This window comes from Euphorbia lathyris, chromosome 9 (assembly GCF_963576675.1).
Source record: "Euphorbia lathyris chromosome 9, ddEupLath1.1, whole genome shotgun sequence".
Lineage (NCBI taxonomy): Eukaryota > Viridiplantae > Streptophyta > Magnoliopsida > Malpighiales > Euphorbiaceae > Euphorbia > Euphorbia lathyris.
The window spans coordinates 7,026,211-7,040,794 of NC_088918.1; the positions used below are offsets into that span (position 1 = coordinate 7,026,211).

Here is a 14,584-nt window from a genome sequence, read left to right on the forward strand (position 1 = left end):
AAAGTTTAAAGGTAGATGAGTTGGTTAAGGATGCATACTTCTATTTGATAGGGTACTATATTCAACTACCTCCAACCTCATTTTCTTTTAGAAAGTTTTTATTTATTTTAACTTTATTTTTAAATAATTATAAAAACATGTTACCATTATTAATTAATTTAAATGGACTCTTTATTTTGATAATACTTTTGAATTCATTTTTATTATGTCTTTTCCATTAAAAAGATAAACATATTTAATTTCTATTAGTTCAATGCTAGTTTTTAAAAAATGATAGCATTTTTACAACTTTAACGCATTGGAAGCTAATAGAAAACATCAAAAAATATTATAATTTTTTAGGAACTAGCATTGAACTAATAGAAAATTAAATATGTTTATATTTTTCACGTTGGACATTTTTAATATTTTAGCGAACACACCAAAACGACGGTGTTTTAACACATTGGAGGCTAAAAAAAATTTGCCTAGCTCTAACGGGCTGGACTTTGAAAATGTACCATCAACCACACTGCTAAAATTAGTCTCCCCAAGTCTCAATTCCTAGTTCTGCCACTAATTACATACTTTGTAAATTCGGGTTTTATTAAGACTGGGTGGAGAGAATCATGACATGTATTACCTCTAGAAAGTATACTATTGCAATTGAAGGACAATTAACTTTTTTAAATAGGTAAAGATGCATTAAGCCTATTTAATAACTATAATTGCATATATTGAGCTTCTACTTAACAAGATAATCAGTTATAATATGAAAATTTAGTTAAATAACGAGTTCTTTTCATTTCTCTTTAGTCACATTAAATATATAAATAATATATTTTTGAAATGTACCTTAACCAAGAATGAAGGTTCGAATCTCACTTTCGGCATGGAGCAATCTTAAATCATTCGACCAGCTATCCCAACCATTTGAAGTGCCTATGAACCATAAACGAGGATTAGTCTAGATGTGGACATGATTTAAAGATGTCGTTATGGGTGGTGCAGACCTTCCAGAATTACCTCATGGTTAGAAAAAAAAAATCAGTGGTGGTCTTATTTGAAGGAGGTTATGGTTCAGATGGGGTTCCCGGATACTTGGATCTCTTGGGTTATGCAATGTGTTACTTCGGTGGAGTATAAGGTCCTAATAAACGCGAAGGAAAGTAGCGGTATTACTCCAAGAAGAGGGCTTCGTCAGGGTTGCCTCTTATCCTCTTATGTGTTTATTTTGTGTGTTGAGGGATTGTCACAATTAATTAAAAGAGCTGAGCCTCGAGGAGACCTTCACGACATCAAAATATGTCCACATGCCCCAATCATTACACAACTCCGGTTCGTTGATGATAGTCTACTCCAGAAGTTTGAGGCTGATTCGGGTCAAAGTATCAACTTTCAGAAATCCGGTTTGATGTTTAGTGCTAATGTGCATATGGATCTTCAAGAATCTCTTCGGAACGTTCTTGGTGTTGAGGGACCGCTAAATATTGGTAAGTATTTGGGGCTACAATCTCTGGTTCGAAGAAAGAAAAAGGAAATTTTTAAATATCTAAAGGAGAGGATATGACAGAGGGTGAATTCGTGGCAAAGCTCAATGCTTTCTCAAGCGGGTAAGGAAGTTCTAATAAATCTGTACTCCAATCTATTCCAGCTTACACTATGAGCGCCTTTCTCCTTCATATTTTCCTGTGCGAGGATATTCATAAACTTTTTAGTTCTTTCTGGTGGGGGATTAAAGCGAGTGGGCAACGAAGGTTACATTGGGCATCCACTAGTATAGAAATGCTCACTTGTGCCGCACCTTTTGTGTTGCGCTTGAAGAGAAAGCGACACAACAGAGTAACTAGTGTCGCGCGTTCTTTAAACGCGACACAACTAAGTATTCTATGTCATCACTTGTGTCATGCTTGAAGAGCGTGCGTCACAAACGAGTTACTTCTTGTATCGCCTGTCTTGCAGTGCGACACAAGAGTAAGCTTGTGACGCGCCTTTACCAAAACGACACAAGAAGTGTGTTATCTTTGTGACACGTTTTTATAAAAGCGACACAAGTAGTGTGTTATCTTTGTGTCGCTCCTTTTTAAAGTGCGACACAACTAATACGAACTACTATTTGAATATAAATATTTTTTCTTCATATTTCTTAAAAAACTAAAAAAATGATGAAAATCAAATATCCTGTACATATATATAAAATTAAAAACTTATCCCATATAAATTAATTAAAAAGAAAATGAATTGAAAAATATATACTTAAAAAAATGTAAAAATGGAGGATCGAACCTCTAACAAGTTGAAAAACCATCTAATATCTTAACCATCTGAACTTATTGTATTTCTTGTCAAGCATTCACTGAGTATAAACTTATCCTAGATAAATGAATTAAAAATAAAAAGAACGAACTTGTAAATGCAAAGGATCAAACCACTAACCTGTCGAAACACTAACTAATGCCTTAACCATGTGAACAATTGTATTTCTTGTCAAGCATTCAATAATTATAAGAAATATAATACGTTTAAATATAAAAATTTTACCTAATGAATAAAACCAGAACTCTTTTATCGTATGCTTTCTCTGCTTCCTTATTTCTAGGTTTTATTTTCTCCACCCAGTCAACTCCATAGCCGCCAACCTCCACCTTGCACACCGCCATCTCCACCTTGCACCGCCACCTCGCACACCGCCGTTCGTATCTCCGATCATTCCGCTTCTCAAGGCGCCGGAAACAAGGACCGGCTTCACCGCCGTCTCCACCTCTCGATCTCCACCTCTTCTGCACAAAACAGGTTTTGTTATTTTCCCCCAATATTACTTACCAACTACTCTTGATTATTTCTCTCCATCATAATGCTATGGTTTAGTCTCCAAACTCTTCAATATCCTCTTTCTTCTCTAATGGTAGAACAAGCTTTTCTTTTTTTTCCCCCGATTCATTTCTGTCGATTCGTACATATGGGAGCTTCTTCATCACTTCCTTCTAAATCCGTCCATCAATTCACTATCAAGGTTCTCTCTTCTCCTTCTTCTTTCAATTTCCATTCCTTTTTTCTTACTTTCCTTATTATCAGGATTCCCGAGGTCAGGACGTCGACCTGAGCGTCTACAAGGGGAAGGTTCTCCCATCGTCAATGTCGCCTCTAAATGTAATTTCTATCTGGCTCTTTTCTTTCTATTTTTCTGTTAATTGCTTTCAATTTTATAATTATTCTATATTCTTTTGGTGCTTTTGATCAGTGGATTTACGGATATGAATTGCACTGAGTTGACTGAACTTTATAACAAATTTAAGGACCAAGGTTTGCTACTTCTCTCTTCACCTTCACATTCTTGCTGGCCCTTTCTTATATTTGTGTCTACAATTCTGTTCTGATTTGGTATGAATATATGTCAATATTTGTGTGGTATTTATCGTGCTGATTCTGGAGCATATATGTTATCTAGGAGCAGTTATGTGAATATAAAGATTGTTGAACCAGATGTTAAAAGCATACTTTATGTTTCCAAGTGTGAATTTCAGTAAAAAAATCTGGTACATAATTACAAAAGATTGATTTGCACTCTTTAATTGCTTTGCACTATAGCTGAGAAGAGTAATTTGTTAATATCCTCGGATTCTGAATTCCCCTCTTTGTCCCCTGATCTTGACCTGATTTGAACCGTCCATTTGTCAATTATCTGGTTGAAGTTAGCAAAAGCAGAGTCCTCATCAGCACTGGCAACAGGAATGCCCGTGGATGCTTGAAGCATATGTGCAAAGCATATGTCACATAGATCATATGTGCAAAGCATATGTCACATAGATCATAAGCATATGTGCAAAGCATATATATATATATTAATATTATGCAGATGATTCAGTTTTCTATTTTAACTTTTTGTTGTTACGACTATTAATGGTTTAGTATACTTTAGGAGTTCAATGGTTTAGTATACTTTAGGAGTTCAATGTTTTTATTATGGCATATAATATGTAATTTTTGGAATATGTAAATTGCGTATCGTTACTTATTTCTCTTTCATTGTGGCTTCAGGTTAACTTTGGTGATATACTTAGGCGTTTCAATGCTCAAGTTAACTCGGCTGGACAACTTGATCTTGACATGAATGGGCTAAGGGCAAAGATTCATGGTCTATTCAATATCCCTCTCGATGCAGATATTGCTCTGACTTATGTTGATGAAGATGGGGATGTGGTGGCACTCGTGGATGATGATGATCTGCTTGATGTGATGAAGCAGAGGCTGAAATTTTTGAAGGTTAATGTGCGTCTCAATAATGATTTTGCTAAATCAAGCGGTAGTTCTACACCCATGATGTCTCCACAAGTCCATAATCAACAGCCAAACATTAATAGAACTGTCGCTGATGTGCTTAAATCTGTTCCAGAGCCAGTACGTGAGACCTTGTCTAAGCTATCACTTGACTTGGCTTCTAAGGCTACGACTCCCAATTCTGTAATTTCAGAGCTTGTTGACTGCTTTTCCAAAATGGGACAATCCATTTTGAATCCAAATCAGCTTTTTCAAGTTGGTCCCAACATAAGCACCAAGCAGGGTCCATTGATAACCCAATTGCTTCAGCTGTGCCTACTGCACCAATTACTGTTAATGGAGAAACTAGCACAGCGAGGCTTGAAAATGTTACTAGGGGAGTGGGTGTAACTGTGGAACCTGGACCTGCTCCTGTTGATTTAAATCTTGAACCTGCTTGTGATTTTAATCAATCTGGACGCTCAATGAAAAACTTTGCGCCATCAGGTAATGGTGATGATAGGAAAGAAACTATGAGACATAATGTTGTTCATCTAAGTAAGAAGCCTGTTGGAGGTTCTAACAATTCAGCAAGGCCTTTTGGATTTGGTAGCAAGTGTCCATTTGGTTATACACCTGTAGGAAATGATATCTCTGCTCAACCTCATGTACTGCCTCAAATCAGTCCACTAAGCCAATGGTCTGGTCGCAATGATTCAGTTGTTGGAATGTTCCATAGAGGAGTTCAATGTGATGGTTGTGGGGTTCATCCAATAACTGGGCCACGGTACAAATCCAAAGTGTAAGTAATATTATAATATTGATTTGTTTATCAAGAGAACTTCAAATCTATAAGCATATGTCATGTTTCTCTTTACTTTTTTGGTGCAGTAAACTTCTGTTCCCAACAAGAGTTGTTTGAGCTTTATCAATCAAGTCCTGTTTTGCCGCAAGAAGTTCACTGCATTGCACTTTCAGTGTAGCAAGATCATCTTGTATCTTCTTTATCCTGGTAATTAGTTTAATTGGATTTGCATTATCGGGATAGACTCGTTGAAATTCTTGCTCGAACTTCAACTGAACGAGGGAGAGATCGTGGTTCGCCTTGGTAAATAGATTCACTAAGTGTGTATATAATCAATTGCCCACATAATGATGTAGTAACAACAGCAAGGAGTAATTTTATGCTGTTGTTTCTATAATCTCAGCTTCCTATTTTCCTGCACCAATTTGCTGAAAATAAATAAATTGAAGGAATGGATAGGAGATAGAATGAGTCACCCATTAAACGACTACGTTCATAATTCTTTTGTTTATAGTTGTTGCAACTTCTAACTTTGATGTTTTGACCAAGTGGTGATCCTTATTTCTGTTTATTTTTAGGACAATGTATTTGTTAATGTTGTTGCATCTATTCAATACCGTGCACTGGCTGATAAAGCAAATGAAGCTTTCTACAAACTCACCAATACAAGGACTCAAATTCAGGCTTATGTTTTTGATGGTATATTATATACTGCATAGAAAATGCAAGGCTTAGTCACCTCTGTGCACAACATATACATTTACTTCAAATGATTTTTTTTTGTATCTTCCACCTTTTATTTTTGATTAATTTGTTGAACATATAATAAACTACCCTGTTGGTGCTCATAAAATTTTCAGTAATCAGGGCGAGTGTTCCAAAACTTTATTTGGATGACGCTTTTGAGCAGAAGAATGAAATTGCCAGAGCTGTGGAAGAGGAACTTGAAAAGGTAACAAATTTTATTAAATGGATAGTTTTTCGTATTGCAAACACATATAGGTCATTCATTTTTTAGAACACCTATAGGTCATTCATTTCAAATGTGGTCAAAATTATGAAAGCTTCTAAGTTCTCATTACTTGGGTTTGAATTGCTAGGTTGCTGTATATGCTGAGTTTTGAAGAGACTGGGTCGAAGCTTTGAAGTTTTATGAAGATGCTTATAATATACTACGAGAGGTATTTTTATATGTTTCCTTTTCCAGTCATGTTTTTATTTTGTTCTTTTTTAATGTTGGCATATGCAAGGAATTTCTCAATTTCTTATACTTGAGTTCTACAGATGAGTGGGACTGCAAATAGAATACCAATGATTATAGTTCAATATTAGAGCTCCATTCAATCCAAAAAATATATATATTTTTTTAAAAATATTAATATTTTGCGTCGCGCGTGAGGAAGGAGCGATACAAAGTGTACGAGATTAATCAGGGAGTTTGTGTCGCGCACCCTTGGAGCGCGTCACAAGAATTATCATATGTTGTGTCGCGCACTCTAAAACCGTGTCACAAGAGTTATCACTCAATTGTATCGCGCTTGACAAGTGCGACACAACAAATGAGTAGCTTGTGTCGCTCTCAAGAGCGATGCAAAGTTCTTGTGTCGCTCCCCTGTTGTGTCGCATAAAAGTGCGACACAACAACATGAAAAAGTGCGACACAAGTAAGCATTTCTGTACTAGTGATCGTATGAAAGGTTGTGTATTAGAAAAGAAGATGGAGGTATAGGATTTCATCATATCCGATCTTTCAATTTGGCGCTTCTCGGTAAACAAGTCCGGAATCTAGTTCAGAATCTGAATGCTCTCCTTAGCATGCTTCTCAAAGTTAAATATTTCCCAAGAGGGGATGTTTTCTCGGCACCTTTAGGTTCTAATCCGAGTAAAAAATGGAGGAGTATTCACTGTGCTATTTCAAAAATTATGGATGGTTATCATTGGAGGACTGGTGATGGATCCACTGTTCATATTTGGGGAGACCCATGGTTACCTAGGGAAGCATTCTATGTTGCATCTCCTAACTTTGCGTCTGAAGAGGTCAGTCTTGTACGAGATCTATGGCGTCCGGGTTCTGTGGATTGGGATGCTTGTATTTGAAATATGGTTATGAACGAGGAAGATGTGGAGGCGGTTTTGCAGTTACCTAGAGGAGATTTGAGCATGCCAGATGTCTTTGTTGGTCCCGTGTAACGTGATAGTATTAGTTCCAAGGGGGGGTTAGGAACTATTTAAAATTTTCACGTATGGTTGACTGCTAATTTCGAACTTAGACTTTCTCGAAGTCTTTTAGCACGGTGAGACTGAGTAAGTTTTAGATACAAGATTAGTCAACAGGTGACTAAGACTGAATCTATCCTTGAGTCAGGAGATAGCACTTGAGTCTATTCCTGAACTCAGCTTCTCAGTTCACTCAACTCAGCTTATGTTCGTTTTAGTGTTTAACTAGGCAGTGTTATAGCAAGCAATAATTTAAGGAGATAAGGATTAGAAAGATGTTACTCAGCAGACGTATCCTGGTTCGGCCTCTCCGCCTACGTCCAGTCCCCGAAATTCCTTCCGAGCTTTTTGGAATCCTCTACTGAGCTCTTTAAAGGTAGAGCACAAACCTTTTACAATAGAAAGCTGAGTATACATGAGTACCTTCCTCTATACCTCTACTCACTCCTATTTCTACCGCTGAGTACTATAACCGAGTACTCAGCTTCTCCTTTCTATTCTTCTAGAAATGATAAGTGTTTGTTTGTCTTAAACAACAATTGCTAAGACACTTTAGATTATTTAGATCACTCTAGACTTTTACACATAATTGGATTTGCTTTGCTTTTCTCACAGAATCTTCGAGTAACAATTTGTTCGGCGTTTCGACTTGATTGAAGATCTGCATCGAATGAAGCGTTTGAGTGGCCTATTTATAGTGACACTTGATGCACTGGTTATTTCGAACCGTTGAAGGGAAACGGCTTCCTGTCGCTTTCACTCAGTACGTGCTCAGCGTCTTCAGCCAATCAAAACCTTGTATCTTCTGTCTTCGGCAGTGCTCAGCAGCTTTTCGTTAGACAGAACAGAATGTTTCCACATTTATGGTAAAGTCTTCTAGACGGCTTTCTGCGTCTTCTGAACTTTACCCGATGTAGAAATACTTTGTCTCCAAGTTTATTCAGGCCAGCTGCTGACCTGACTATCTTATCGCTCAACCCAGCAGCTTCGTCTTGAAGCCTTTGGTCGAAAGCTTCTCGATCCTTCTCATTGTTGGGCTTGCGTTTTACTCAGTAGAACCTGCGTTTTGATCTGCTTGGGCCGTGAGGCATTGATATGTTGACTTGGGCTTGACTTTCTCTTGTGGGCCTTTGGGCCTTACAACTTGATGTCTTATACATTTAAATAGCTCAACATTGAACAAACACATTAGTACAAATAAATCAAAGCATTTAAATTTAATGTGTTGGAATATTTTTATCATGGAGATTTATTTCTTGTTAAATAATTTTGTCAAATCAAAATGATGTGGAAAGGTGTTTCAACATGACCAATTCTCCTATACTTTCTTGCTAATTTGGCCAGGAGGTCCATGCTTACATGACCAAGTCTCCTATGCCATAGCCAGAAATTTTCTTCCTTTGACACTAAGCATATATTTTTTGAAAATTTCTTTTCTAAGCACAGCATAAAGACATTGTCAACACGAGGGGCAGTTAAAATCAATTCATTCGTTTTCCCTTCGAGTATTTTACATCCAGTGGCATCGAATATAACTTCCTACCGCTATCACAGAGCTGAGCTACGCTCTGTAGGTTATATTCAAGTCCTCTGACTAGGGAGACTGACTCTATAGTAGGATTACCACCCACGGTTCCTGACCCTACTATCTTACCCTTTTTGTTGTCTCCAAAACTTACGCTTCCTCCTCGTTTAAGTTCAAGTGTGATGAACTGAGTTTCATCACCCGTCATATGCCTCGAGCATGCGCTGTCAATATACCACAACTTTGACTTCTCTGCACACCTCAGGCCGACCTGCAACATAACTAGTTATCTTTAGGCACCCAAGTCCTTTTGGATCCTCGCTTGTTAGGCACAGCAGGTGATACATCATATTTCATTTTATGACGGCACACATTGGTGGTGTGTCCAATCTTACCACAGAAGTCACAGTGGACCTTTCTTTGTGGACGCCTTATTGGCGGGTCAGCACCATTGTGCTGAGCATGCCAACACACCTTGGTAGTGTGGCATTTCTTCCCACAAAAGTCACATTGGACATTTCATTGGGGAGTCCATTTTCGGTGACTAGTACCTGAGTACTCAGCGTAATGATGGACATTTTTCTTTTTCGGAACCTTCAGCTGGTTCTGAATAGATGTGATGTCCTTCCTCAGCTTCTTAGAGTCTGATTTGACCTCAGTGACATAACTATGCATGATTTTGAGATTTTCATCTTGCCTAGTATTGTCCTGGAGAAGATGACGAAGGTCACTGAGTTTGATCTCCTTAATCTCATCACATCGCCTGTTGAGTGCACGCACTTTCTTGTTACACTTTTTGACAAGTGTGTAAAGATCACTCAGGGCGTTAATCATTTCATTTCTGAGCAGAGGTAGAGTTGTTACCTCAGTTGGTTATTCCTCATTGTCAGATGCACATGATGAGTCAGCTTGCTCAGAAGGACAGGGGTCAGCAGACTCATCTGCCATGAAGCAGATGTTTGCTGACTCAGTGGCTTCAGCTCCTAATGAGGATGATTCATCGCTATCGCTCCATGTGGCCACCATTGCGTTCCTGCCACTTTTCTTGTCCTTCTTTCGGGTAGGACAGCTTGACTTTATATGGCCAGTTTGATGACATTCAAAGCATGTGATAGGCTTTGAGCTTTCTTTCTTGTACTTGTTCTCGCTTGACTCAGCTTTGTATTTGTCATATTTCTTGAATGGCTTTCTGCTGTATTTGTCATTCTTGCGGAACAGCTTCTTCATCTTTCTTGTGAACATAGCCATTTCTTCATCATCAGATGAGTCACCATCAGTGGAGTCAGCTTTCATGACAAGAGACTTTTGCTTCTTGTCATCAGCTTTTTCTTTCACCTCAAAGTTTTTCATTGATATCTCATAGGTCAGCAGAGATCCAATGAGCTCATCATACTTGTAGGTGGTTAGGTCTTGGGCTTCCTCAACGGCTGTTTTCTTCGCTTGCCAGCTTTGGGGAAGACTCCTCAGTATTTTCTTTACTTGTTCTTCCTCAGTGATAGCCTTAACATGCTCTTTCGGATTTTCTTCTGTTTGGCTGGGAAGACTTCCCTCTTTGCGGGATGGAATTGATTTAGCAAGTTGTCCAATTTGAACTTCCAAATTATGGATGCTAGATGATTGGTTTTTGATAAGCTGATCGAATTTACTTTCGATCCGTTTAAAACCTTCGTCTTGATTACTTACCTTTCCATTCATAGCATCTATAAATTTGTCGATTTTTGAATATAAAGTGCTAATCGTATCTCTTGTTTGATTTTGATAATTATTTACACGATATTAATTAGCATTTGCATTATTATTATTATTACTATCTTTCCAGTTAAAGTTAGGATGATTTCTCCATCCAGGATTATAAGTATTAGAATAAGGATTAGTAGTTTGGTTTTGTCCTTGGACAAAATTTACCTGTTCTATCTCATTCATACCTTCGTAATCAATGTCTGTCTGGATCGGATTACCATTAGGATCGCACGGTGCCATAAACCTATCAACTTTGTGCGATAAGGCAGAAAATTAGGCTTGTAACATCGCAACTGGATCAAGATTCATTATACCTTTAACCGATGATGTACCTGAGGTTGATGGTTTCGCCATTGGTATATGTCCACGCTCCGCGGGCCACATACTGCTGTTGATTGCCATTTCCTCCAAAAGTTCTCTTGCTTGGGCGGACGTCTTCTTCATAAATAACCCTCCAGACATAGCATCTAATGAACCTCTAGTTGTAGGATTTAATCCATTATAGAATGTCTGCATTAAAAGTGCATCTGGCAGTTGGTGGTGTGGGCATAAACGTTGAAGTTCTTTAAAACGTTCCCAAGCCTCATAAAGAGTTTCATTATCATTTTGGGTAAAAGATGTCAATTCTTTGATGACTCTTGCGGTTTTTGCTAAAGGAAAATATTTTGATAAAAACGCTTGGGCTAATTGGTCCCAAGTTTCAAATGTTGCAGCAGGCATAGAAGTTAACCAAATTTTTGCCTTATCCTTCAAAGTGAAAGGGAAGAGGCGAAGTTTGATTGCTTCGGCTGTTACATCGGTAATTTTAAAAGTATCACAAATTTCTAAGAAATTTGTCAAATGGGCATTAGGGTTTTCGTTAGGTAGTCCGTAAAACGTTACGTTGTTTTGCAACATATTAAGCAAAGCAGGCTTAATTTCAAATTGATTTGCGTTTATACGGGGTCTAACTACACTATTAGTTACATCGGCCATTCCTGGCCTAGCATAATCCATAAGTGTCGGTGGATCGGCCATATTTTCTGGCTGGACTACTTTGGTTTTTAAGGGTGTTTTGTCTTTGTTTTTGTTATTTTTCTTGTTTTTCTTAAGTGTTCTTTCAATTTCTGGATCAAGAGGGTCTGGTGGCGTGCCCGAACTTCACGAACTGCGCATGAACTTGAAATTGTTGCACGGCCCAAACTACCTTCAAAACAAAATTGAAAACAAATATGTTATATAAACTGAAAATAAATAAAATGTAAAAGTTGTATAAAAATAATGTGTAAACCTAGATTCGAAAATAAAATACGAAAAATAAAAATTTTGTCAAAAATTTTGACGTATCCCCGGCAACGGCGCCAAAAACTTGTTGAGCGATTTCCGCAAGTGCACGGTTTCGCTTGTAGTAATAAAAATATCGATCTCACAGGGATACGTTTTTTAACGAAAAACTTATTTTTGAATCTGTTAATTTCGAACTTGTTAGATTTACTATTGAATGTAAATGAAAAGTGAAATTTGTCTAATTGAATTTAGGAAATTGTTTAATTGAGTTTGTGGACTTTGAGTATTTGAAAATGCTGGATTAAGATTTTATATTAGAATATATCGATTGTTAGAAAGATCTTCTGATTTAGGGATGAATTTTACAAAACAGGAACATTTAGAACTTTTAGAAAAACAAATGAATGTATTCATTTGCATTAAGCAAAGAAAACAACTTAAACTTTGTATCAATTATGATGATGAAATAAATGACGGAACCTCTAATTAATTGGCTTTGAACGCGACAAAACCCTTTCGGGGCAGTTGCCCTTAATCAAATTAAAATTCTTTCGAGATGATAATTTGCCTAAGTGTTCAACAAAGTTTCCTTGTAATGATTTTGAATTTAACTACGTTTTAATGAAAACACCAGCAATCACTTTAGTGGATTGGTTACCATAAGTGCTGCATAACGATTTATCGAATAGAACGGACTTTATTAGATGAAATATAAATTGATACAATTTTACAGAGAACATGGAGCATCGAGTTCTTCGAGGGCGTGCAAGTGAACGGCTGATCAGTCCTTTCCTTGGGTTTCCTTAGAGGTTGTCAGGCTCAGGGGCGAACACTCTACTCAATCTTCTCGCTGTAACTTCGTAATAGGGATTCGGTCGGCCACTACCAAAATGCAAACTAAAACTGGAACAATGTCTAAACGCTACTGTGTTGTAATTAAACTATAAACAATATGTGTAACTCATCTTGTTTTGTACAGAATCTAATTTCTAACTCTCGAACTATTTTTGCTTAGAACTTGGACATTAGTTCTACGCTCTGATTCTATATCTATATTACATAACATTACATCCATTTTTCTCAACACCAACTCTTTATTTATAGATGTTAAAGGGTTGAGATTGAAGTGATGTGTCTTTTGTGAAAAATTGTATCCGTTGGTTAAGAGTCGTGTCCGTTGTGAAAGGACGTCTTTATCCACTTGAACGAACGCGTTTCTTGGATTTCAACATGTGTTAAATGCACTTTGGCAGAATTTCTGCACTTACCGAGAATGGGAATCCTCGGCCGTGAATGGGGGAGCATTAAGTTGAGCTTTGGACGAAGGGAGGAAGTAGCTGAACCACGCGTGTCGCGGCTGCGGGTGGTGGATTCGCTGTCGCGGCATGCTGTGTTTTTCACTTCTTTGCTCTCGTTCGTGTCCTTGACTTGGCGCTTTTGATTTACGTCGTCTTTGACTCCTTTTGTAGGGTTTTTCTTCTGTTTTTGATCCTTTTTCGTTCATATTTGGATTTTACCAAATATTTAGGTACCTTGCAAGAAAGAAGGATATTTGAGAGTAAAAGTAATCTAAACAGATATAAACAACATAAATTTGTAAAAATAATGATGTAAATATTAATGATATTTTAGGTATATTTTGGGCTTAACATCTTCCCAACACTAGTACGTACACTCGTGCATGCTCTCTCATACATGTCCTTTATGATGTCAATATATTTCCGCGAAATGTCTTTCCTTATCAAGGCCCACCAAAGTACTTCCCTTGGTACCTTATCATATGCTTTCTCCAAGTCAATGAAAACCATATGCAAGTCTTTCTTCTTATTTCGATAGTGCTCCATTAATTGTCTCATTAGATGGATGGCTTCTATAGTTGATCTTCCCGGCATAAAGCCAAACTGGTTTTCCGAGATCTTCACCGTCCTCCTTAGCCTTTGTTCGATCACTCGCTCCCAAAGTTTCATAGTGTGACTCATTAATTTGATTCCCCGGTAGTTGGCACAATCTTGGACATCGCCTTTGTTCTTATACAAAGGGATTAAGATACTTTTCCTCCATTCTGATGGCATCTTATTGTTTCTCCAAATTTTGATGAAGAACGTCGTCAACCATTCGATTCCTCTTTCTCCCAAACATCTCCAAATCTCAATAGAGATGCCATCAGGTCCTACTGCTTTCTTCAACTTCATCTTACTTAATGCCATTTTGACTTCACCCTTTTGAATTCTCCACAAGCATTCATGATTTATCATATCATGATGGATACTTATATCTCCAACATCTTGTCTGCGCTCTCCATTAAATAAGTCATCAAAATAGGACCTTCATCGTTCCTTGATATCCTTATCTCCAACTAGGACTTTCTGGTCCACATCCTTCACACATTTAACTTTTCCGAGATCTCGCGTCTTCCTATCTCTCATCCGAGCAATTCTATATATGTCCTTTTCCCCTTCTTTCGTATCCAATCTGGTATACAGATCCCGATTCACCTTTGCTCTAGCATCTCGTATGACCTTCTTTACTTCCCTTTTAGCCTCTTTGTATTTTTCGTAGTTCTCGTCACTCCTACATTTCCCCGATATTTTATAGGATTCCCGCTTACTCTTTACTGCTTGTCGTACTTCTTCTGTCCACCAAGATGTGTCCTTACCATGTGGCATGCTACCTTTAGATTCCCCTAGAACTTCCTTCGCTACTTCCCTTATACTATGCTCCATCTCGGTCCATATCGAATCTATATCTAAATCCATATTACAAGTCCAAACATCTTTTTTGGTCATCTCATCCAC

General features: G+C 37.6%; 1 non-coding gene and 1 pseudogene across 1 annotated transcript; both read left to right on the forward strand.

Moving 5' to 3' along the window:
* The first annotated feature begins 1,063 nt into the window (after positions 1-1,063).
* LOC136207238 (protein NBR1 homolog) lies at positions 1,064-12,873 on the forward strand (annotated as a pseudogene).
* On the forward strand, positions 11,056-11,162 carry LOC136207730 (small nucleolar RNA R71). The gene has a single exon (XR_010676858.1). It is a non-coding gene; the product is annotated as a small nucleolar RNA R71 (small nucleolar RNA).
* Positions 12,874-14,584: the final 1,711 nt, after the last annotated feature.